The sequence below is a fragment of the Rhineura floridana genome, chromosome 3, assembly GCF_030035675.1.
Source record: "Rhineura floridana isolate rRhiFlo1 chromosome 3, rRhiFlo1.hap2, whole genome shotgun sequence".
NCBI classification, from domain to species: Eukaryota; Metazoa; Chordata; class Lepidosauria; order Squamata; family Rhineuridae; genus Rhineura; species Rhineura floridana.
The window spans coordinates 12398382-12421368 of record NC_084482.1 but is presented as its reverse complement, the minus strand read 5'-3'; the positions used below and the strand labels follow the sequence as shown (position 1 = coordinate 12421368).

Genomic DNA, 22987 nt, shown 5'->3' with positions numbered 1-22987 from the left:
CAAAGAAGAGAAACAATATTTTACACATCAGTTTTTGGTTTCGGATGGTTGCCCCATTGCTATATTTGGAAGGGATCTTCTAGCAAAGCTCCAGGCCCAAATTACTTTTAGAGGAAACACTTTGGAAGTGGTGATACCAAAGCGGCAAGAATGTGCTTTTCAAATGACCTTAAGGGGGGAGCCAGAAGTTAAAGAAAAACAACAGTGGGAACCTCCAGAAGGAATTCACCTTGATGTGTGGGCCAGAAAGAATAATCCTGCTCGTGCGGTCAATGCTGAACCAGTGAAGGTCAGAGTGAAGCCCGGAACAGGTCCGACTCCAGTACGCCAATTCCCTTTGAAGCCAGAAGTACGTCTCAGCTTAAAGGAATTAGTGACAGACTTCATCCAATATGACTGGTTACATCAAACTACTAGTCCACACAATACCCCCATATTTGGAGTTCCCAAGGAAGGCCGGCCAGGACAGTATCGCTTAGTGCAAGATTTGAGAATAATTAATGAAAAAAGTAATGAACAAGATGCGGTGAGCCTTCTGAATCATTTGCATGCCTGTGGATATCGAGTGTCCAAGGATAAGGAACCAGGAAAAAGTGACATACCTTGGATACCAACTGTCACGAGAAGGACGCATGTTGTCAACTGAAAGGCGGACGGCGATTTGTGGCTTACCATCACCAACAAATGTTAGGGAGCTGCGGTCATTCTTGGGTTTGGCCAGCTTCTGTCGACAATGGATACCAAATTATAGCAGTTGTGCCACTCCCTTGTACGAGCTGTTAAAGAAGGAAACTGATTGGAAATGGACTAAATAATGCCATCAAGCTTTTGAAGACATCAAGCGAGCTTTACAAAAGGCACCAGCCTTGGTTCTGCCAGATGGACTCAAACCATACCGATTGTATGTTTCAGAAAACAAAGGGACTGCTAGTGGAGTCTTGACACAGCAGTGGGGTCCTGATCATCTGCCCGTAGGTTATTATTCCTCCCAATTGGATCCTGTAGCAAGAGGATGGCCGGCATGTCTACGAATTGTGGCAGCCACGGGAATTCTTTTGAAGAAAGCTGAAAAGATCATGATGGGAGCTCCTGTGGAAGTATTGGGACCGCATGATTTGAAAAGGATCCTGGGAGAGAAGGCAGCTAAGGTTCTCAGTCCAAGTAGGCTTACCCAGTATGAACAGCAATTGCTGGGACGACAAGGCTTACCTCTGAGAACTTGTAACACTCTGAATCCAGCAACACTATTGCTTCAACCGGGAGAGTTGGTACATGATTGCATCCAGACATTGGAGTGCTCGTTGAAACCCCGAGTAGACATGACCGATCAGCCGATAGCAGGGTAACATTTATATGTAGATGGAAGCTCAAAGGTGATAGATGGACAGCAGTATGCAGGTTGCGCTGTGTGTGTGAAGACCTGAAGGCTATAAAGAGCGTTAAGTTGCTGGCTACCTATTCAGCCCAGATGGCGGAATTGGCTGCAGCCATAGATGCCCTGTGAGAACTGGACCAGCAACTAGGGAATATTTATACTGATTCCAAGTATATATTCCAAACTGCACATGCTTTCACTATGCTATGGAAGGAAAGAGGTTTTATCAAAAGTGATGGACACAGAATTGAGCATTAACAAATGATAATGGAATTTCTGGAATGTGTTCAGCTACCGAAGAAAGTAGCTATAATCCATGTGAAGGCCCATGGAAGAGAAATGGATCCAGTTCGGCGAAAGGGAAATCATCAAGCAGATGAGGCAGCAAAGGAAGCAGCGCTGAGTCGACGACCATTGGAGAGGAATTTAATGAACATTATGATTCCATGGAAGGAGTTGACTCCTTAATATTCTAAGAAAGAGGAAGATGCCGCAGTACAGTATGGGGCTCAGAAATTGACTAATGGTTGGTGGCAGTTATCTACAGGATTAATTTTTGTCCCGAGGGTAGTGCTTCGGGCCCTTGTAAAGGAGACTCATAGACAGACTCATCTTGGAGGCAACGCTTTAGGAGATCTTTTGATCAGACAAGTAGTTGCACCAGAATTATATGAAGAAACAAAGCGAGCAGTATATGGATGTACTATCTGTGTAGCAACTAACCCTGCTCCACAGCCACCACCGGCCATGGGAGGAAGACCATGGGCCTACTATCCTTTCCAGAGATTACAAATAGACTTGGCAGAATTGCCAAGATGTGCGGGGTACAAGTATTTATTAGTCATAATAGATCAATTGACAGGATGGATAGAGGCCTTCCCCATCCGAACAGCAACAGCAATTACAGTAGCAAAAGCACTATTGAAGGAAATCTTTCCAAGATATTCCATGCCAGAGACATTTGAGTCAGACCAAGGTCCGCACTTTGTGAGTAAGATAATTTGCGCTGTAAGTGCGGCCTTGGGGTTCAAGTGGAACCTTCATACTCCATGGAGACCATAATCATCTGGTCAAGTTGAACATGCCAACCGGACGGTTAAGACTTTGTTGACCAAATTGTACCAAGAAACCAAGTTGAATTGGGTCACAGCACTGCCATTGGCTTTGACCATTATGAGAAACACTCCAAGGGGAAAAACAAAATTGACTCCTTTTAAGTCACTGTTTGACAGACCTCCCATTGAGCCTGGGCCTCAGACAGAGATTAATGGGGAATTAGGGAATAGATAGTTATTGGAGTATGTTACTGCCTTGCAGGGTGTTTTGTCCTCTATTCACAGGCACAATCGTGAGTTTCAGAGGTTACCCCTGGATGTGGCGATCCATCAATACCAACTTGGCGATTGGGTACGAGTCCGGAAGTGGAAACAAGAACCTTTGCAGCCCACGTGGGGACGGCCGGAGCAGATCATCTTAATTACCGAATCGGCAGTAAAGCTTGTAGGCCACAAGCGATGGGTCCATGCTAGTTGTACAAAGAGAGTCAAGCCTGTAACTATCCAGGAACCTGAGCAGGGAGTAGCCAAGGACTCCCCACCTGGAGAGGTGCAGGATCAGACACCTGAAGCGAAGTGGCTGTCGGGAACCGTACCGGGTTTCAGCCTGAAGCTTAAGTTCAAGAAAGAATAACTAGATTTCATGTCAAAATGGGTCGAACCCACACAAGTACCAACTTCTTTGGCTTTAAGCCTATGCTTGGTACTATCTTGTGTTTTGCTTCTCTATATATGGTATATGTCTATTTCTCAGCTTCTTTTCCCGCGCAAGAAACGAGAGCATGCAGTCGTCAAAGGCGCTCATTCCAGGAGAAAAGGGAAAATGTGTTTGTTAAACTTGCCCAGGAAGTAGCAGAAGGATTTAACCTTAGCAATTGTTGGGTCTGTGGCAATCCAAGAGGGTTTCCCCAGTGGCCATGGATGGCAATACCTCTCAACCCCAAGTGGTTATTGAGTAACCTTAGCGAGGTACACAATGGAACAGGAGTTTGGGGAACGAGTCACTGGTGGTATTTAAATTGGATTCCTACCGGCCAGTATTGTATTTCACAGAACTCTACCAAGGCAATGCATTGGCTTGGAAATAGTAAGTGTAATTGGACTCTTCAATATGATACTCGATATTATCCAGGACCTGGAGAGACCATCACTCCTTGTGCCCTGTGGAGTAATGGAACACATGTGGTATTAAAGAATGGTACTTGGGCACCATGTATTCGGATGAAAAAGGATGGAACAAACGATTCATATTCATGTCGTACCCATTGGAATAATTTAACTCAAGAGGGACAGTTATGTGCCTGGTTCAAAAGTAGCAAGAATCAGTCCCTCAATAGAAAAGAATGGGTTTGGCACCATTTAAATGGGACAGTAGTGAGTGGATTCCAAAACTATTGGGCAGTCACTAACCATACAAAATCAGGGTGTGTCTGCAAATGGAAAAATGAAACAGGGTTATGGAGATGTACGGTAACCCAGGGAGGTGCTAGTTTAAGCCCTCTTGGAAATGGATCATACTACATCCCATATCAAATTAATAAATCTATGTTTAACAGAGAGGCACTTCCGGCATTAAAAGGCCATTATTGGATTTGTGGATCTATAGCCTACTCAATTTTACCAATTAATTGGACAGGCACATGTTATATTGGGATTATACAACCCCAATATGCAATAAAAGGTGGAGGTTTAAATCCCTTAATCCCAGTGTTTGATGAAGAACAGTCTGAAAGAAAGAAAAGGGCACTTGATCTTTCTCTGACGAAGGTCCAAGGAAATAATTGGGAAGATACTTGGCCTCCAGAACATATTATCGCAACTTATGATCCTGCCTCATGGGCACATGATGGCTCAGCGGGATACCGTGGCCCAATATATATTTTGAATCGCCTCATTAGACTTCAGGCGGTATTAGAGATAATAACCAATCAAACAGCTAAAGCTTTAACATTGCTTGCTGATCAATCAACACAAATGAGAGAGGCTATACTCCAAAACAGACTGGCCTTGGATTATTTGTTAGCCAAAGAAGGAGGAGTCTGCGGTCTCCTAAATCTGACAGAGTGTTGTTTAAAAATTGATGACAATGGCGAAGTAGTAAAAGAGATTGCCACTAAAATTAAGGTACTTGCTCATGCTCCAGTGCAAACCTGGAAAGGAATAAATCTCGGAAACTGGGGAAGTTGGTTCAACTGGTTTGGAGGAATGAAGACAATGATTGTATTAGTTGTTTTGATCTTATTGGGATGTATGCTTTTGCCTTTCTTATTACCTATAATCATGAATGGTATTCACAGCATAATAGATACTGCAGTAACTAGAAGTAGTATGCAAATGTATGGCAAAATTATGTATCAACAAGTAATTCAGAATGAAGAAGCTATATGATATAAATATCAGAAAGCTTCTAAGGGGGAAATTGTGATACTGGACTTTATTTGTTTAAGTTAAAATGCATTTTAACTTATTCTGGCTTGGTTTACTTAAGAATTGTGGCACAGTGAACTTACAGTTAATTTACTTGTGTGTGTGTATGTTTAACAGAAATGCTAATTTGCTGACTGGTATTGTTTGTATAAAGCTGCGTTTGCAAAATAGCTGGGAAAATCAGGCTTTGTTGCAATATGCAGCTGTGTTTGTAGGAAAAGGTATCAGATATGAGTGAAACATCCAAGATTGAAATGAGCAAAACAAGTTGTGAATAATAACTCCAAATATGGAACTAGGAAGAGAGGGGAAGGTACCAGTGGGCATGGATTACAGTGATGTATGGAAAATGAAAGTGATGTAGTTATGATGATAATGATGCTAATGTAATTAACATAACAAAGCTGATAAAAAGGCCAGCAATGTTTAGTTTTGCCAGAACTGGCCTGGCCTCTTCTCCACGTGCACGTGTTAGCAATAAATATACTCTTCCTCCATCTTTGTTTCGTCGTTTCTGAGACTCTATTGGGGTGAGTATTGGGAGCGAACTCAAGCCACCAGGATCCCTAAAAGGGACTGGGGCGTTTTGTTGGTAACAGTAGGAGAGAGCTCCATACAGATTTTAAAATTTTATTTATACTCGCATTGTGTGGTGTTGTTCTTTTGTTTAGATTACATGAGTAACCAACCTGGTGCCCATCAACTCCAGCCATCCTGGCCAATGGTTAGGGAAGATGGGAGTTTGAGTCCAACCACATTTGAAGGCACCAGGCTGGCTGCTTGTGGTTTAGATTAGAACATACAGCAATTGAGGTTGGGGAGGACACAGGAGGGGGAGATGGAAACAGGTCAAACTATAACAGAAAAGTGAAAGGAATATGCCATCACATTTGTGCAGTAAGAAATTCCAAGCCTATAACAGAAAAGGGTGAACACCATGGGGAAAAGTGTTTTATGCTGCAAATGTCCAAATAAATCTCTGAGAGTTTTGTGGGTTTTTAAATAATTAAGTAAACACTTGAGAGAATGTCTAGAGGAAGTCCCTCCTTCTCTTCTTTTTCCTCTTTTGAAAGACAAAAGCTCCCTGCAATGCAAATCAAGGTCCTTCTTCCTGGTTTCTCCCCTGCTGACTCTGTCTTACCTGTTGATCTTCATATTATTTGGGCTTCTGCTTCACAAAGGTAATCAAGTTCCTTTGAGATTTCAGATACTTCAGTAGCCTCAAAGTAAAATGTGGGAGGGACATTTTTCTCTCACGCAAATACTCACATTTGAAAGTTGCCTGTGAACTGTTAAAAATCCAGAGGCCTTCAGCTTGGAATTGTGGATCAGACAATCAATGGCTGACTGCTGAAAAAGGTTAGATTCATTTCCTCTAGGGCTAGCAGGGCATCTTACCAAATGAGAGGCTGTGAACACACTGGTCACCTACAGCAAAATGTTTCCATTAGACACACCTGGAGGGGACACAGGTTGATCTGCCAAAAACACTCAAGCTGATCCCACCAGGTTTTACAGTAAAAGAGGGGGGTTGATTAACACCATGTGCCCCCATTTTCAGAAGAGACATGTGGATACACATTGGAACCGACAGAACAGTGAGTGTGTTTCTTCCCAGAAAGACACAACAAATTACTGTTGGCCTTATTCTAGGGTAGCCAACCAGGAGGTTATTGGACTCCAACTGCCATCAGCCCCAGACAGTATGGTCAATGGTCAGGGATGAGACAAGTTGTAGTCCAGTGATGTTTGGAGGGCATCACGTTGGCCTCACCTGCCTTATACTGACTCAAAACATTGGACCATCCAACCCAGCACTGTCTCCATTAGATAGCATTCACTCTCCAGGAGTTCAGGAAGAGTGCATTCTCAGTCCTACTTCAGATCTCTCTCTCTCTCTCTCTCTCTCTCTCTCTCTCTCTGCTGCCATCAGGACTTGGAGGCAGAAGTCCAGGGCCCCACTCAGCAGAGTGAGATGAGCAGAAGAGCACCCAAATGCAGCAGGGCTGACGGATTTACCACATTTTTGAAGTAATGCACATTACCGTCTTAAGAAGGCAGGGAGAGGGTTATAAGACCATTAAGTCCAGAGTCTAAAATAACCTAAGTGCACAAACACTGTTTTATGCATGCAGTGCACAAACAATTTCCATTATATTCAGAAGAATGGGGCTATCGTCGCTCTGTGATAGGGCATGTACTTAGCACGAAGATCGTCCCCTATTCAATCTCTGGCATTTCCATTTGTAGTTGCTTTTAAAGGATGAGGAAGCAGGATCCTTAGGGGAAGGGCAGAGATGGGTGGTGCCCATTGGGACTGGAGGGGCAGAAGGCAGGGAGCCCGACAGTAGGTGGAGACAGAGCCAATGACAGGCAGAGCCAACTAACTCTAGTTTTGCCCCCATCCTCTCCCCCTGCTGAGTTCCACAAGGGACAACACTGAGACTGAGGAGGAAGAGGAGGAGGAAGGCAGGTAGTGCCATATCCTGAACCAGTTACAAGTAAGAAGGCAGGCAGGTGGGGGAGATGTCTGATGGCAAATTGAGATTGGTGGGGCAGTGCCCCATTTGCCCTAATGGACCAGCCACCACAGGGGAAGGGATTTAGTTCAGTGGAAGAACAATCCTTGGCATGTTCAGGCAGGGCTGGGAAAGACGTCTGTTTGAAACCCTCGAGAGTGGTGATACTGACTCAGCGTCATATGCAGCTGCATATGAGAATGCAGGAAAAGACTTACTCTGAAGTCCAGTAGAGGGCAGCAGAACCACAGCTAATGCCCAGAGATCAGTTAGCTGACAGTGGCATCTGGCAGCAAGGACAGGAGAAAAGTGCAACCCCCCAAAGGCAGAGCTTGGAAAAGTTACTTTTTTGAACTACAACTCCCATCAGCCCCAGCCAGCATGGCTACTGGATTGGGCTGATGGGAGTTGTAGTTCAAAAAAGTAACTTTTCCAAGCTCTGCCCAAAGGTGAGCACTCTAACCATAAGGAACACAAATGCGGCCTTCCAGGCAATCTAGAGGTCAGGCATCCTGAGATCACCAAGCTGCTCAGACAGAAGAGCCAAGCCCGAGTCAGAGGCTTTACTGTATAGGGCTATGCAGAACCCCATGGGATCCGTTTCACCTTACCAAAGCTGAGCTGGTAGCTGCAGTACCACCAGCTGTCCATCTGTGTTGGTGGTGCCAAAGTGTAGCAGAGAGCAGGCCATCAGCTCCCTTGTCCAGCAAGCTGCCATACAGCCCCCCCCAACCTCAGCCTGCCCGCAGCCAGCCTCCACCTTCCTGCCTTCCTACTTAACCACCAGTCCAGGGGATGGAAGAGCCTGTCAGCTTCCTCAGTCTCAGTTTTGCCCTTGTAGAACTCAGCAGGGAGAAGGGGAGGAGGAATAGATGTAGCTAGCTCTGCCTTCCACCTATCATTGGCTCTGGCTTCACCTACTGTTGGGTTCCTTGCCTTCCACCCTACCATTCCCAATGGGCGCCAGCTACCACTCCTGCCACAATGGCAAAAAGTGTAGGGCGCTTGGGTGGGGCTGTCAGAATCTCTTGCTCTCTCATCCTGCCTGCACTAACAGTGCCGTCTCTTTCTCCTTGTAATTTTAGCATCGGAACTGAACAAGCTGCGTGATGAGCTCCATCAAACTGAACCAAGCAACCGTGTGGAGTGTCAGCCTTGCCTTTCCCCCCATGCTTCAAGTGGGTCATCCTCATTCTTGCCACCGTGTATCCTAATCTCTGGAGGGCAGCCCTCTGTTGGAAGGGCTGTCCACTCCAAGTCCAGTTTAAAGAACCCTAAAAAGAAAAGGCCTTGAAGTTGCCCATCAGCAGCACCTGGACAGCAGACTGAACCAGCAGGTAGGTCACTTGGTCATTTTAAATTATAGCCATTATAGCTGTATTTGCATAAATACATATAAATTGGCATATGCAGATTTTATGCAAATGTGTCTTTTTTATTATGCATTTCCTCTCTTTTTTGGTGATGCATAAGTGGCCACCCTAATCTTGTAACACTACTATTGAGACCTATACCATGACTGGCAAACCCATGGCTAGCAGCAGCTTGTGGTCAAAGACCACCTTCGTTGGCTGTAAATGAGGACTCCCAAATCAGACAGTGGACCCAGGTTTGTTTTCTGAAGACCAACAAGATTCATTATTAAAAAGAAAAAGATGCATATTGTGCCTTTTGACCAAATGGTCTCCAAGGCGGCTGGCAATAAATTAAAACAATATGGAAACATTGCTGGGTTTTGTATTTTGCCATTGTTTTTTATGCTGAAGTTGTCGTAAGCCCTTTTGGATCTTTGAACAGAAAAGTAGTATATAAATATTATGAATAAAGAAAGTAAAATATATAAGAATAAAAGGCAAAGGGTGGTTGGTATTCAGTGCTAGCCCTGCTCAGAGTAGACCCATTGAAATTAAAGAACATGACTTAGGTTCATTAATTTCATTGGGTCAACTCTAAGTAGGACTTAGTTGAATATAACTCAAACCCATTAAAACAACTAGCACCTCTCCGGTAAAAGGGGTCGAAGTCCACTCAGCCTTCCATCCATCCGTGGTCGGTAAAATGAGTACCCGGCATATGCTGGGGGGATAAAGAAAGGCCGGGGAAGGAACTGCCAATCCCATCCCATATATACGGTCTGCCTAGTAAATGTCGCAAGATGGCACCCTAAGAGTCGGAAACGACTCGCACTATAAGTGCGGGGACACCTTTACCTTTTAAAAGGAAGTAAAGTGATTGTCAGGTGAACATATTTGGAGAGAGCGCTCCACAGCTGGGGCATCTCAACAGAAGAGTAAGTCTGTTCCTAATAGCCACCCACCTAATTTCCAAAGGTGCAAGCCTTGGCTATTATGTTAGAGCACAATACTAAGTACCTGCATTTATTTCCACATTCTACCTCCAATGTTGGATGCAATATGCCTCTGAATCACAGATACAATATGCCAGGAATTGCATGTGGAGCGAGTGCTGTTTTGCTTAGGTCCTGCTTGCTGATGTCCCATGGGCATCGGTTGGCCACTGTGAGAACAGGGTGCTGGACTAGATGGGGCTTTGGCCTGATCCTAAAGATTCTTCTTATGTTCTTAATGAAACAGAATTCTGTTTGAGCAAGAAATGTGTGTATAAGCAAAAAGGTTGCTAGATGGTACATTGTTCTGGGCTAGTTTAAATGGAACAGCTGGTATAGCACAGTGGGGAGGACAGCCTGGCTGGGAGTCCAGAGTCTGTGAGTTCAAATCCCTGCTCGTGTCTCCTGGGTGTAAAGGGCCAGCTAAAGTTCACCCCCACAGTGAGTGGCCCAGGGGTTACGCGCCCTGCCACCTGTGCAGCCGTGGGCAAGCTGCAGAGTCCCAAGGACCCCAGTTGCCCCCCAGCTGGCAGTTGTGGACAAGGAAGGGGCTGGCTTGTGCAGCTGTGGCAAGCTGAGGAGGCCCTAGCCAGCTGGGGAGGACTAGCCTCAGAGGGAGGCAATGGTAAACCTGCTCTGAATACTGCTTACCATGAAAACCCTATTCATAGGGTAGCCATAAGTCGGGATCGACTTGAAGGCAGACCATTCCATTCCATTCACTTTAAATGGATTGCAAGAGACTGATCATGAGAAGAGGTCATTGCTTGCCTTACTGGGGGAGTAAGGGGGAAGTAGAAGGCCAGACCCCATTACCTTATATGATACATGCTCCCCTTTCCTACTGGTTTTCTTAAGCCTACTAAAGAGGGATGTGATTTAGCTAAAAAGGGCAGAGTCAGAGGGTGGTGCTTGTTGATTCCTTTGGGATTCACCTACTTTTTCCTTCCCATAATTCAAGCACTTGTGGGGGAGGTCTCCTTTGAACATCTTTATAACCCTTTCATCATTTCTGAGTTGATAATAGTCTCTCTCTCATTAGCAAAACTTTCTTCACAACTGAACGAGTTGTATGAACAGCTAAACCAAACTCAAAAGAGCAACTGGATGGAGTGTAAGTCTCTCTCTAAAATCCACTTGGGTTTGAAGTGCATGTTTTATGTTTGTAATGGGAGAAGGGAATGTAAGAGAATCAAATTATACTTGAGGGCCAATCTAGACCATGTGTTAACATTTCTGTGTCCTAAAGTGAACATCTCACAATTTGTCACAAACTGGCAGCATGGGGAGTCTGGTCCAGATTGGGGCTCTAATGTGGGGGCAAGGGAGGCCATTAATCCTTTGCCCCTTGCTATGGTCCCAATCCACATCACTCACTCACACACATACACACCAGCAATTCGCATAAGGAAAAAAGATCCTATTGAATCAAACTGGAGGGTTTTTTCTTAAGCAAATTGCAGGTGGGAAGGAGATTAAAATCAGAACCACAACAGGGAATAAAAACCCCTACACTCCATAACCCTTTAGTTGATTCCCTGCAACTACAAAGTAACAAAAAAGATCATCTAGATATACCAAGAAATTTTGTATTTTCCTCCCCCCAAAAACTTCAGCATCAAGACTTTCTTCAGAACTGGGCATTTTCCACAGTGCTCTAAACCAATCACGTACAAGCAACCATGAAAAATATATCATGTCTTTCAAAAGCTTAAGATTGTGAATCCGAATGGTTTGTCTCTGATTATCAGAGCTAAGCTAGGGCAGTGGATAGCTATAGCTAAATCTAGGCCTTAAGAGCATGTTTTCTCCAGGTCAGGGTCCCTGAGGTCATCGGTAAGGATGGAGGGGGGGGATTTGTTTTGTTTGAATGTTAATGAGAAACTATCTAATTCCTTAAACCAATATATTAACAAAAACACAGTCATACTTTGAAATTCACGGTTATCTGAATTTTGCAATGCAGTTCTCCAACCTACCAATGCTGGCATAAATGCATATAAAACGTAAAGGTGTTCCCGCACTTGTAGTGCGAGTCGTTTCCGACTCTTAGGGTGACGTCTTGCAACGTTTACTAGGCAGACCATATATATGGGGTAGGATTGCCAGTTCCTTCTCCGGCCTTTCTTTACCCCCCAGCGTATGCCGGGTACTCATTTTACCGACCACAGATGGATGGAAGGCTGAGTGGACCTCGACCCCTTTTACCGGAGATTCAGCTTCCTCCTTCCGTTGGAATCGAACTCCGGCCATGAGCAGAGCTTCGGCTGCGTTACCGCCGCTTACCACTCTGCGCCACGGAGGGTCCTCCATGTATTGTACTGGGGAAAAGTATGCATAAAAATGCATATATTAGTGACAACAACATACAAAAATGCAGCATATTAGGGAAGAATTGCTTGCAAAAATATGTATATTAGTCAAAACTGAATAAAATGTGTTTATTAAGAGAAAGGCACACTAAAATTCTGATGAATTTTCTTGAGGATTTTTTTTGAACACAAATAAATTGCAGATTGCTGCAGAAATGAGGAGAATTGAAGATTGGGAAACTGAGAAACTGAGACAAACTGATTTGTCCATCTCTGGTTACTGGTTAGAGCTGAAATCCGGCAAGCAGAAAATACTGCTATCCTCTCTCATTCTCTCTCTCTCTCTCTCTCTCTCTCTCTCTCTCTCTCTCTCTCACTCACTCACTCACTCACTCACTCACTCACACACTCACACACACACACACACACACACACACACACACACACACGCATACATAGAGGTGTCTAGCTGTCAGTCCAAAGGGGCTAATGTTGCACATTCTCATTCCCTTCTCTGATAAAAGTGGGCTCTGAGGGCTGAATGTGCCCAGTCCATCATAGCCAGGCCCAGTTCCAGGTTTGGCAGGTATATGTCCTGAGCCAGTTGCTCACAGCACGTCTCTCCCACCCCAGCCCACTGGTTACAGAGCAGAACTCCCAACTTGCTCAGCGCATGGATGCTTTCCAGTGCTGCTCTGCTCATTAATACTGGCCCCTCTTTGGTGTGTATGTGTCCAGAGTGGTGCCGGCATCATAAACAGGGCAGTACCAACCACTACACATGAGCTGAGTGAGTTTGGAGGTCACCATCTAGGTGAGCCTCATCAACTGTGGTGATGGATCCAGCAGCCCAACAGCAGTAGTGGTGGGCCCAGCATCTTGGAGCCTGCCATTTGCCCCACTATGCTGCATGCTGGCATCAGGCTTGATGATCATAACTCACTATGCTTGGACCACAGCTCTGTTCCTGAACTTTCTAGTTCAAGCCCTGGAGTCTCTAATGGCCCACATATTCAGGTGTCTGGTATCTTCCATTACTTCTGAACACTGTAATGCTGTCTCTTGCTTCTTAAAATACTAGTCTCGAGGCTGTCTTCAGAATTAAGCAACTTGCACAATGAGCTGGAGCAAATTCAAACAAGCAACCAGCTTGAGTGTAAGTATGATGTTTATATTGTTGATTAACACCATGTTAATGGTGTATTACGTGCACCGAGTTTCATAAGCAAAAACCAGGCAGGTCTTTGCCCCAAGAAGCTTCCAATCTGAAACCTACTGTGGGAAAGGCAACAGAGTGAGGAGAAGGAGAGACAAGGGGAGCAAGGGGTTAATGTGACCAAACTAAAGTTGCATGTACTTAAGTTTGGTTACCCCTGGGAATAAAGGGTAAAGCCAAGAGTCCTGTGGAAAGGATGGGCTTTCAGGTGGGCTTTGAAAGACGTCAGAGAGAGGTGGCATCACACAGCTGTTCATAGGGGAGGTTCCCTGTGAGAATGGATGGAGTTCTATGGAGCAAGTGACTTTTAAGAGGTGGAGGCGAGTGACAAAATTGGAGGACAAAGCCCATAAGCAGGGATATAACCAGGAACAGGGGCAGAAAGAAGGTTGGGGTGAAGTTGTGGAGGACTTTAAAAGATAGCTTTATAGACCTTCACAGACAGTTTGATATTGTCACTTATTCCAAGCTGTGTCTGACCTGCAATCAAGAGATTTCTGTGCTCTATCATATGGTCTAGAGCAGGGATGGGGAGCCTGTGGTCCTCCAGATGTTGGTGGACTACAACTGGTTAGAGCATGGGTGGCAATGCTGTGCATGGCCATCTAGATATTGTTTGTCTACAATAGGGTTGGAGAACCTCCGGCCTGGGGCCAAACGCAGCCAGTCCTCTCTGAATGGCCCTTGGATATATCCCCAGGCCACATATACATTCACAACTCTACCCTCTTTTGCCTGTGGCCCTGCTCACCACTGGCATGTGGCCCTCAGAAGGTTGCCCAGAAGGGAATGTAGCCCTTGGGCTGAAAAAAGCTCCCTGCCCCTGATCTACAACTCCCATCATCCCTGATCATTAGCCATGCTGGCTGGGGCTGATGGAAGTTGGAATCCAGCAACAGCTAGAGACCCGCAGGTTCCCCACAACTGCTCTACAGGTTGAGAGTTATAATTTCCCTTTGCTTCTGGAGCTGTAACACCCTTGCTTTCTCATTTCTATTAGTATCAAGACTATCTTTAGAGCTGAGCAATCTGCAAAATGAGCTGAACCAAACCCAGCCAACCAGCCATGATGAATGTAAGTGCCTCTTCTTCGTGAGTATTTTGAGAGTGAATCATTATTCCTTCCATCCATTCTCTTCACACCATCTCAGGATGCAGCTCAACCATGTTTGTGGTATGTAGGGAGAAGAGCCATGGTTTAGTGCTTTGTGTGGAAAAGGCCCCAGGTTCAATCTCTAGGAAGGGCTGAAAAAGACTCCTGTGTGGAACCTTAATGGAGCTGCTGCCAATTGGTTTAGATCAGGAGTGAAGAACCTGTGGCCCTCCCGTTGTTGTTGGCCATGCTGGTCAGGGCTGATTTGAGTTGGAGTCCAAGAATGTCTGAAGAACCCCAGGCTCCCCATCCCTAGTGTAGACAATACAGGTGGACCAGTGCTCTGACTCAGTATAAGGAAGCTTCCTATTTCCTTTGAATCTGTAACACTCTCTCTTCCTCTCCTGATTTACCATATTAGGGTAGAAATACACTTACTGTTCTCCCAGTTCCAGTGCATCTCCACCTCTCTCTTCTGAAAATGGGGACACACGACACTAGTCAAACCCCACCCCTTTTTACTGTAAAACCTGGTGAGAACAGCTTGAGTGTTGTTCTTTTTAAATTCAGCTTCAAAGAGATTTCGCAATTGATCAGCCGATCAACCCATCCTTCCTCCAGGTGTGACTAATGGACATGCTTTGTTCTGGCGACTGGTATGTTTACAGCCCAAGTCTCAAGACTTTCTTTACAGCAATCTATCGAGCATAAATGCCTCTCCAAGAGTATCATGAGAGTGAATCATCCTTCCCCTGTCCATTCTCTCTGCATCATTTATGATCCCCACTCAAGACCACTTCATCTTACATTACAGCAAAGCTGCCACAACCCAGCCACATCTTTTCTGTAATAGCTAGAAGGCATTCTTACATTTGAATAGGTAGTAAACATGTAACCAGAAGTCTCAGAGTATTTTACTATTAAAAAAAAAGCAGTTGAGCCTTTGCTGAAATGGTGAAGCAACTGTCATTGTTTTTATTGCACTCCTTTTCTTTTTCACCAGTGTTCCCATGTGGATCCAGAAGTAGAGAATGGGGATACTTTGATGGTGGATGTTACTACTTTTCCTTCCAGGAGGTGACTTGGCAAAAGGCTAAGGCTCAGTGTAGAGAGATCAGAATTCACACCTTGCAGTTGTTCGCAATGTGGCCACACAGGTAAAGATACTGAAATATGGGCAGAAAACATGCAACAGCTCTTAAGTTCAAAACACGGCAATCATGTTATTAAGTGGTACCCACTGCATTAATCATATTGCACTCAGTGTTGAAATGTCTCCATTGGCTTCTGGTTTGTCTCTGGTACAATTCAAAGTACTGGAGTGGTTCTACAGAGGGCACTTCCAGGCTGCTGCTGGTTTTGGGTGGGATTCATTCACATTCCAGCAAATGTAGGTTGCACAATTAAAGTTGATGTAGAGATTTTGCACAACAAACCTCGATGGGCACTGCAGTACCTTAGGGATGAGCGAATCTGTCAGTTTTGGCTTCACCCAGTTTCTATTTTTTCCACCCTTAAGTTCATTTCTTATATTTCCACATCAGATTGCCATTTATATATAAAAAAAAAAACTCATGAAAATTCAGCCGCATTTTAGGTGAATTTCTTCTAATATACACATCTTTGTATGCAATTTTGCCTTAAATACACCTTTTTTGCAAATCAATTCTCCCTTATATAATGCATTTTTGTAGGCTGTTTTCATTCATTATATGCATATTTATACCAACATTATCCTAGTCTATATGTGATTTTCTACACTTTACTTGGTCAGAAAACTGCATTGCAAAATTTGGAGAAGTGTGAATTTCAAAGGATAGCTGTATTTTGGTTTATGCATTGTTTCAGAAAGTGCGAATTAGGTAGATTTGCCTATAAATGCAAAGTAAATTAAATTTCTCCCCCATTCCTACAATATCCTCACCCCTGCTGTAAATGGCCACAGTGTGTATGAGTTTTCACAGGACATATCTATATGACAGGCTTAAACTGGTTTAAATATCCTGCTTTCCAGGGAGCCCTAACCATTTTTCTCTGAGGAAGGGCTAGAGATCTTGAACAGAGAATTCTCACTACCTCACCAAACTGCATCTTTTAAGATTCTTTTGGGGGAACCATAACATTTTAATGATATATACATAGCTTCCACAAGACAAAATCAGGCTGTAGACCATAGGTTTTCAACCAGTGGGTCCGGACCCACAGGTGGGTTGTGAGGCCACACCAAGTTGGTTGCGACAAAGCTGTTACCATCATGTTGGACTCCAGCTAAGGTTGACCAGACCAAACAAGCACTGCATTTTTCTGATGAGACACTCGTTTTATCTGTTTCCATGAGTGCTGCAATGTGGCAAGAGAAAGCCATGAACTTTTTTCAATAAGATACATATTTCTGGCCCACTATATGCCCCACCTTTCTATAGCTAAGCCTATAGGGAGTGAGCCCTAAATGGAGCGGGGGCACTCTGTTCACTTTCTAGTCTATTTCTGTGGCTTTCTAGACTTCCCCTGGAGTGGACATATGCTGGGGGCTAGAATGCATAAGCGTGAGCTGGAGTGGGATAGCTCAGTTGCCATCATGTCAGCAGCTGGGGGCCCAGGCAGTGACAGCAGGAGTCTGGTGGCTGGAGGAGGGTCAAGAGTTGGAGGGAGCAGGGATGCCACATCTCCCTCACCAGCACTCCCTGCAACCTGAAACAGGGCTGGGTTGGGGAAACATTCCTTGCTGGGCAAAGGAGGGGATCCATTTACAGGTCTCAGCACCGAGTTCCTAATGCCTCAAGTTGCCCTGCTTCCATTTCCTCCCTCACTGCTTCACATACTCCCTCCTCCCATTTCAGGACATCTATTCTGGCTGTATGCCCACTTCAGCCAGTGGCCCAACAGCACTTTACTTTTTAGCTCATGTTCTGCTGGGCTACAAGGGACAAATATTCTCTCTCTCTTTCTCTCTCTCTCTCTGTGGGGTGGGGTAGATGTTAGTGCATGGAAGAAGGTAGAGAAGAAATTGTAGCATGTTCTGCAGGTGTGCAGTCGTCTGGGGTATCGGGGGTCTTACACCCTTTATTTGTGGGGGAGCAGGGTCACAGCAGGGTCCCTATATCTCCAGCATCCTACAAGCCAATCACTATGAAAGGGGAATGTGTTAGCCATTGAGAAGAGTCTTCCAACATGCTTCCTTGTTCTTTCCTGCTGATTGGAGCCAATTGGAGTGAAAGGAGGTGAGCCAGTCACTGAGAAGACTCTTTTCAGAAGCTAACACACTCCCCTTTCATACTGATTGGATCCTAGGAACATCTGTTATTGTGAGAGAAGGCATTAACAAGGATCTCATTCAGGAAAAAGGGAAAGGGGCATGGCTGTGGCTATGATGAAGAGACCCTGCACTTCTGAATTTGCCACTACACTACTGATGTTCTGTGCATGGAAGTGTGATGGAATGGCTATGAACACCTACAGAAAAGGCAACAACAACAGGTGAAAGTCTTGTAATGTGCGAGTAGGTAAATGGCAATGGACTGCCTTCAAGCCGATCCCGACCTATGGCGACCCTATGCATAGGGTTTTCATGGTAAGCAGTATTCAGAGGGAGTTTAGCATTGCCTCCTTCTGAGGCTGAGAGGCAGTGATTGGCCCAAGATCACCCAGTGAACTTCATGGCTGTGTGGGGATTCGAACCCTGGTCTCCCAGGTCATAGTCTAGCACCTTAACCACTACACCACACTGGCTCTCTTGTGAGTAGGTAAAGAGAAGGTGAAAGGTGTCAGCAGAGAGGAAAAGACCACAGGCAAACAGGTAATGATAAAGGATTGTGAAAGGAGGTGGTAACAGAGAAAAGGACTGAGAAAGTGCAAGAAGGAAGCAAAGAGAAGGCAGGAGGTGAGAAGAGATAAAGGCAAGACAGGTGACAGGACAAACAGTTCAAGAAGGTAAGGAGAGGAAAAGTCACCGGCAGGTGACAGAGAAAGAAAGAAGATGGTAAAAGGAATGGAAAGCGAAAGGACATACAGAAGACAGGGAGAGTTGAATCCTTTTGGATGCCATGGATGCATTTCTGGTACAAAAGCACAAGCATGATTGGGCTGATGACTTGCTCTCTTGCTCAACATTAAAGACAGACTTCGCTGATGAGAAAAACCCCGGAAAGGAGAAAGAGGATACAACTACTAAACGAGTCTGAAAGTTTGACCAACAGCACATGAAAGATGGGTCCACGTGCACTGAAGAAAACAGTTTGCCAATATGTCAGTGTGTGAAATGCAAGAAGCTAGCAAATGCCAGTTTGAAGCTATCAAAGCTGTTGCTTCTGTCAAAGGAGATGTTAGGCAACATGTAGAACAGTTAATTGAATGATTCAGTATCTGCTTCTCCCAAAATGTGTGGGAGGGATATAATCATTATTCACTGCAGACCCAGTCACTAGAATTAATATATGAGTTGCAGAAGCAATTCCTTGAGCTCTATTGTGACACAAGCTTAAAAGTGCAAATTCAGCAACTAAGACTACCAAAGTTCTGGATTTCTGGAATATCCAGAATTGGCAAGTGAAGCTCTCATCCATTTGCTGCCATTTGGTACCATCTATATCTGTGAGCAAGGCTTCTTAACAATAGTAACTCTAAAAACAAAAATGAGTTGCAAATTAATCTTTCTAACATTGTCTCTCACTGGAGTGAAATCTCAAAGAACAAACATGTCCAAGTGTCCCACTGAAATTGTGAGGGGGGAAATCACTGGTTTTCAGTCACTTCTAAGCCTTTGTCTAAGATCAAGTGTAAATATCACTGGTTTTTATTTAGTAATAATGCTAACGTTACACTGTATATTGATCTCTGAATTGCCATTTTAGGATTAATAATGTGCATTATTAGCACTGTTAAGTATACATCAAATGTGAAAATGTGGATACCTTGTTGCAGATTGGGAATCAGAGGTGGGTCTCAGGTCTGAACCCGTTGGAAACTATTGTTGTACATAGCAGTGGTGACTGAACAATGATCCTAGCAGTACTCTTTTTTCCTCTGTAGGTGGCAGTATAGTCTCAGCTCCTCTTACACGCAATTTATGTTGTTTCAGCTGTTGCCATTTCATCAGTGTTACCTTTTCCCCCAAACAGAGAGGGTCCACCTTGACATTTATTTTTTATTTTTTGCTTGCAGAATTTCCTCCAGTCTCTCACCAGGAATGAGCGCTATTGGATTGGACTCAACGATCTAGATGTTGAAGGGGAATGGAGATGGATTGATGGCACTGATTACAGAAACGGCTTCAAGTAAGACAAGCTTGTGAAAGCTGTGGCCCGTCCAACCAATGCCTTGTGCCTACCATATACTGTGGCCTGCCAGACACATGCCATCCTCCCCCCCCCCACTTTTTCAAGCTTAGGAAGGCATCAAAACCAGGAAGTTGTTATGCTCCTGATATAAGAGAAGTTGGCATCAAGAGTCAGCATGGTTGGGCATGTGTCAAGGCATGAGGTTTAAGGTAGCCAGATGCAGAGGACAGAACTCCTACACCCGCCGCATATGAGAGAATTTCAAAAGGTGCAGACAAACTATGCCTGCTGAAATCCTCTCTTCTCCACAGGGGCACTGCAAGATGCTTAAAGGACTGGGGGGGGGCAAAGGCCCATGATGCAAATTGGCATATGCTAATTTAAGCGTGTAGGTTTATTTATTTATTGTTTGATTTATATCCTGCCCTTCCTCCCAGCAGGGGCCCAGGGCCTCTGAAAGTGGTGTATCTTGCCAACCCTGCAGTCTGCCCAAATTTTGCTGTCTTGTAAGCAAAGTTTTTAAAATGTTTTTTAAAAATCCCTTTGCTCAGGTTCCACGGGTCACCTGCTAGCTACGCCCATGCTTCTACGGAACTTTTAGAAGACCTGTTCTCTTTTGCATATGGCCACCTAGCTGGGATTCCAAAGCATGGTCTGAAAGCAAAAACTTACTGAAGCTCAGCCAGTCTGGCTCTGGTCAGTTGCTAGAGGGGAGACCTCCTGACAATCCTACTGATGGTACCTTGAGGACCAAACTAGGCACAACACGGAAGAACCATGAACTGATCCCCAAACTTTTTTATATATAGTTCTACAGAGGAGGATGGGCAGCTTGATTTGATCCAAACTCATGGCACTCCCCCTAGCCTTGCAACACCCTTGATTTAAAAAACAGTAACTCACTCTGGTAGCTTCTGTATGCCTCAGGCACAAGACAAGCCATTTGTTACCAGCATGTTTTGCCCAACAAGGCAAAAAGCAACTTTGGGTGTGAGCACAGGTGGAAAAAGTTAGACCCCCCCCATGCTATTTTCAATATGAATCAAGCCCCTCCTCCAGCTGCTAATAATGGAGTGGGGGTGGAAAGAAAATAGAAGCATCCTCTTTACGGATCTTCCATGCAGAGCTTGGAAAAGTTACTTTTTTGAACTACATCTCCCATCAGCCCAATGCAGTGGCCATGCTGGCTGGGACTGGTGGGAGTTGTAGTTCAAAAAAGTAACTTTTCCAAGCTCTGCTTCCATGGTATATCTAGCTTGGCCCCAGGTTCATGGAAGACATAAGCCTGATTAATCAATGACTGTACCAAAGCACCAGAGTAGAAAATGGGAAGAGCCGGCAGCACTCAGAGGGAACAGCTTAACTATTCACTGTTCACTATAAGCAAACACAGGAAGCTATCTTATAGAGAGTCAGACCACTGGTCTATCTAGCTCAGTTTAATCTGCACCAGCCTTCCCCAACCTGGTGCCCTCATGATGTTGATGGGCTACAACTCCTATCAGTCCCAGCCAGAATGGCAAGTGGTCAGGGATGATGGAAGTTGTAGTCCGATGACATCTGGAGGGCACCAGGTTGGGGGAAGCAATGAAGTGGTGAAGTGCCAAATGACTGGAGGAGAGCTAATATTGTCCCTATCTTCAAAAAGGGCAAAAAGGAGGAACCGGGGACTACAGACCAGTCAGCCTAACATCAATCCCTGGCTGGTCTACACTGACTGGCAGTGGTTCTCCAGGGTTTCAGCCAAGAGTCTTTAACAGCCCTACCTGAAGAGGCCAGGGACTGACCTTGAGAACTTCTGCATGCAAAGCATTTCCTCTACGCCTGTGCTATGGCAAATTATTGTTGCTGTGTGTAATTGTGTTGCTTACTTTCATTTAAAGCAGCACAACAGCAAGCAGAGAGTAACAGCAGATGTTGAAATGCAAGTGTGCCAGCGTGTGCGTGCGTTTACCTAAGAAAGCAGGCTTTTACCCTGCATCAGCATCACTGAGACTGGAGACTTAGTAAAATAAGAAAAACTACTTTATTTATAGAAATACATAGTAAATAGAAAAGGCATACCTGGTTCTAACTAACTAACTAAGTTGGAGGCATAACACCCAGGTGTAGGAGTCAGCCCCATGGCTTGGCGAGAGAGCAGAGACGAAGGGATGTCTCCTCTTTCCTGGACAGTCAGAGAAAGAAGAAGGTGGAAAGGGCAGAAGGAGGAGGGGCAGGTACGCTTCCCTAAAGGCATCACAGTCTAGCGACAGAAGGAAGGAAGTCAGAGCATCACAGGTAAAGGTAAACAAGCCTATCCATCTGGAGGACCCTAGCTCTATCTCCCTTCTGGAGCACAAACAAAAGAACAAAACAGGAGTTGCTCTTGCCCCAATGATGATCTGCTTGGAAGAGTTCCTCTTTCCACATTCCTGCCAGAGTAACTTGACTGCGCTCCTCATTTAGGAAATGGAAGAAGGTCGAACCAAATGAACACAGCCGCAAAGAGGACTGTGCCCAGATACATTATGCCGGGGAATGGAATGATATGTGATTCTGCATCCTTCTATGTGTGTGAGAAGCCTTTGCCTTCCTGAAGAACCATGAAATTGGGGGGGGGGAGTTCTGTGCACTTTCCCAACAAGCAAGAACAGAATTGCAAGGACAGACCTTTTCTTCAGAGACAGCATACAGTATTGGGAAGGGCTCAATGCAGCTGGACCAAAGCCAGAATTCCACAACAAAAATGTCTTCGCTTGTTTGTATTGCAACAGAGCAGAATATTCCTTCTAAACTTTTGGAAACCAATCTGTCCCTTGACTGGGTCAGCTTGAGGGTGAGTTCATGCCCACCACCCTTTTACACTGATGAAATCAAATAAAATTAACTTTTCAGGAGACTGGTGCATGGCAACAGTGCGTAATTTCGGAGGGGGGGTTATATGCTAGAGCTCAAGTCTGTCTAGCTATTTCTCCACAAGTCAGAAAGGACTTTCTGTCTAGTCCCTGGCATGTGGGGAACTCTTTGTAGCTACTCTGCTCAACTGTAAGGAAAATACACTCTGTACCAGTTCAGAGATATTTTAACCCAGCCTTCCCCAACTGGTGCTCTCCAGATGTTGCTTGTCTACAACACAGTTGTTGAACCTTGGGTCCCTAGATGATCTTGGACTACAACTCTTATCATCCCCAGGCAGCTTAGGTACTGATCAAGGGATCATGGGAGTTGTAGTCCAACAACATCTAGGGACCCAAAGTTAAAAAACACTGGTCTACAACTTCATCATCCATAACCATTGGGCCATGCTGGCAGGGGCTGATGGGAGAAGCAGTCCAAAACATCTGAATGGCCCAAGGTTGGGGAAGGCTGTTTTACTCTATCCCTA

At 44.9% G+C, this 22987-nt stretch overlaps 1 long non-coding RNA gene and 1 pseudogene across 1 annotated transcript; one reads left to right on the top strand and one right to left on the bottom strand.

Annotated features, from left to right (window-relative positions):
* Positions 1 to 10778: 10778 nt before the first annotated feature.
* LOC133379370 (hepatic lectin-like) lies at positions 10779 to 22494 on the top strand (annotated as a pseudogene).
* On the bottom strand, positions 15313 to 20611 carry LOC133379371 (uncharacterized). The gene is made up of 3 exons (XR_009761165.1): positions 20524 to 20611; positions 19255 to 19558; positions 15313 to 15510 (listed from the first exon to the last, which is right to left on the bottom strand). It is a non-coding gene; the product is annotated as an uncharacterized LOC133379371 (long non-coding RNA).
* Positions 22495 to 22987: the final 493 nt, after the last annotated feature.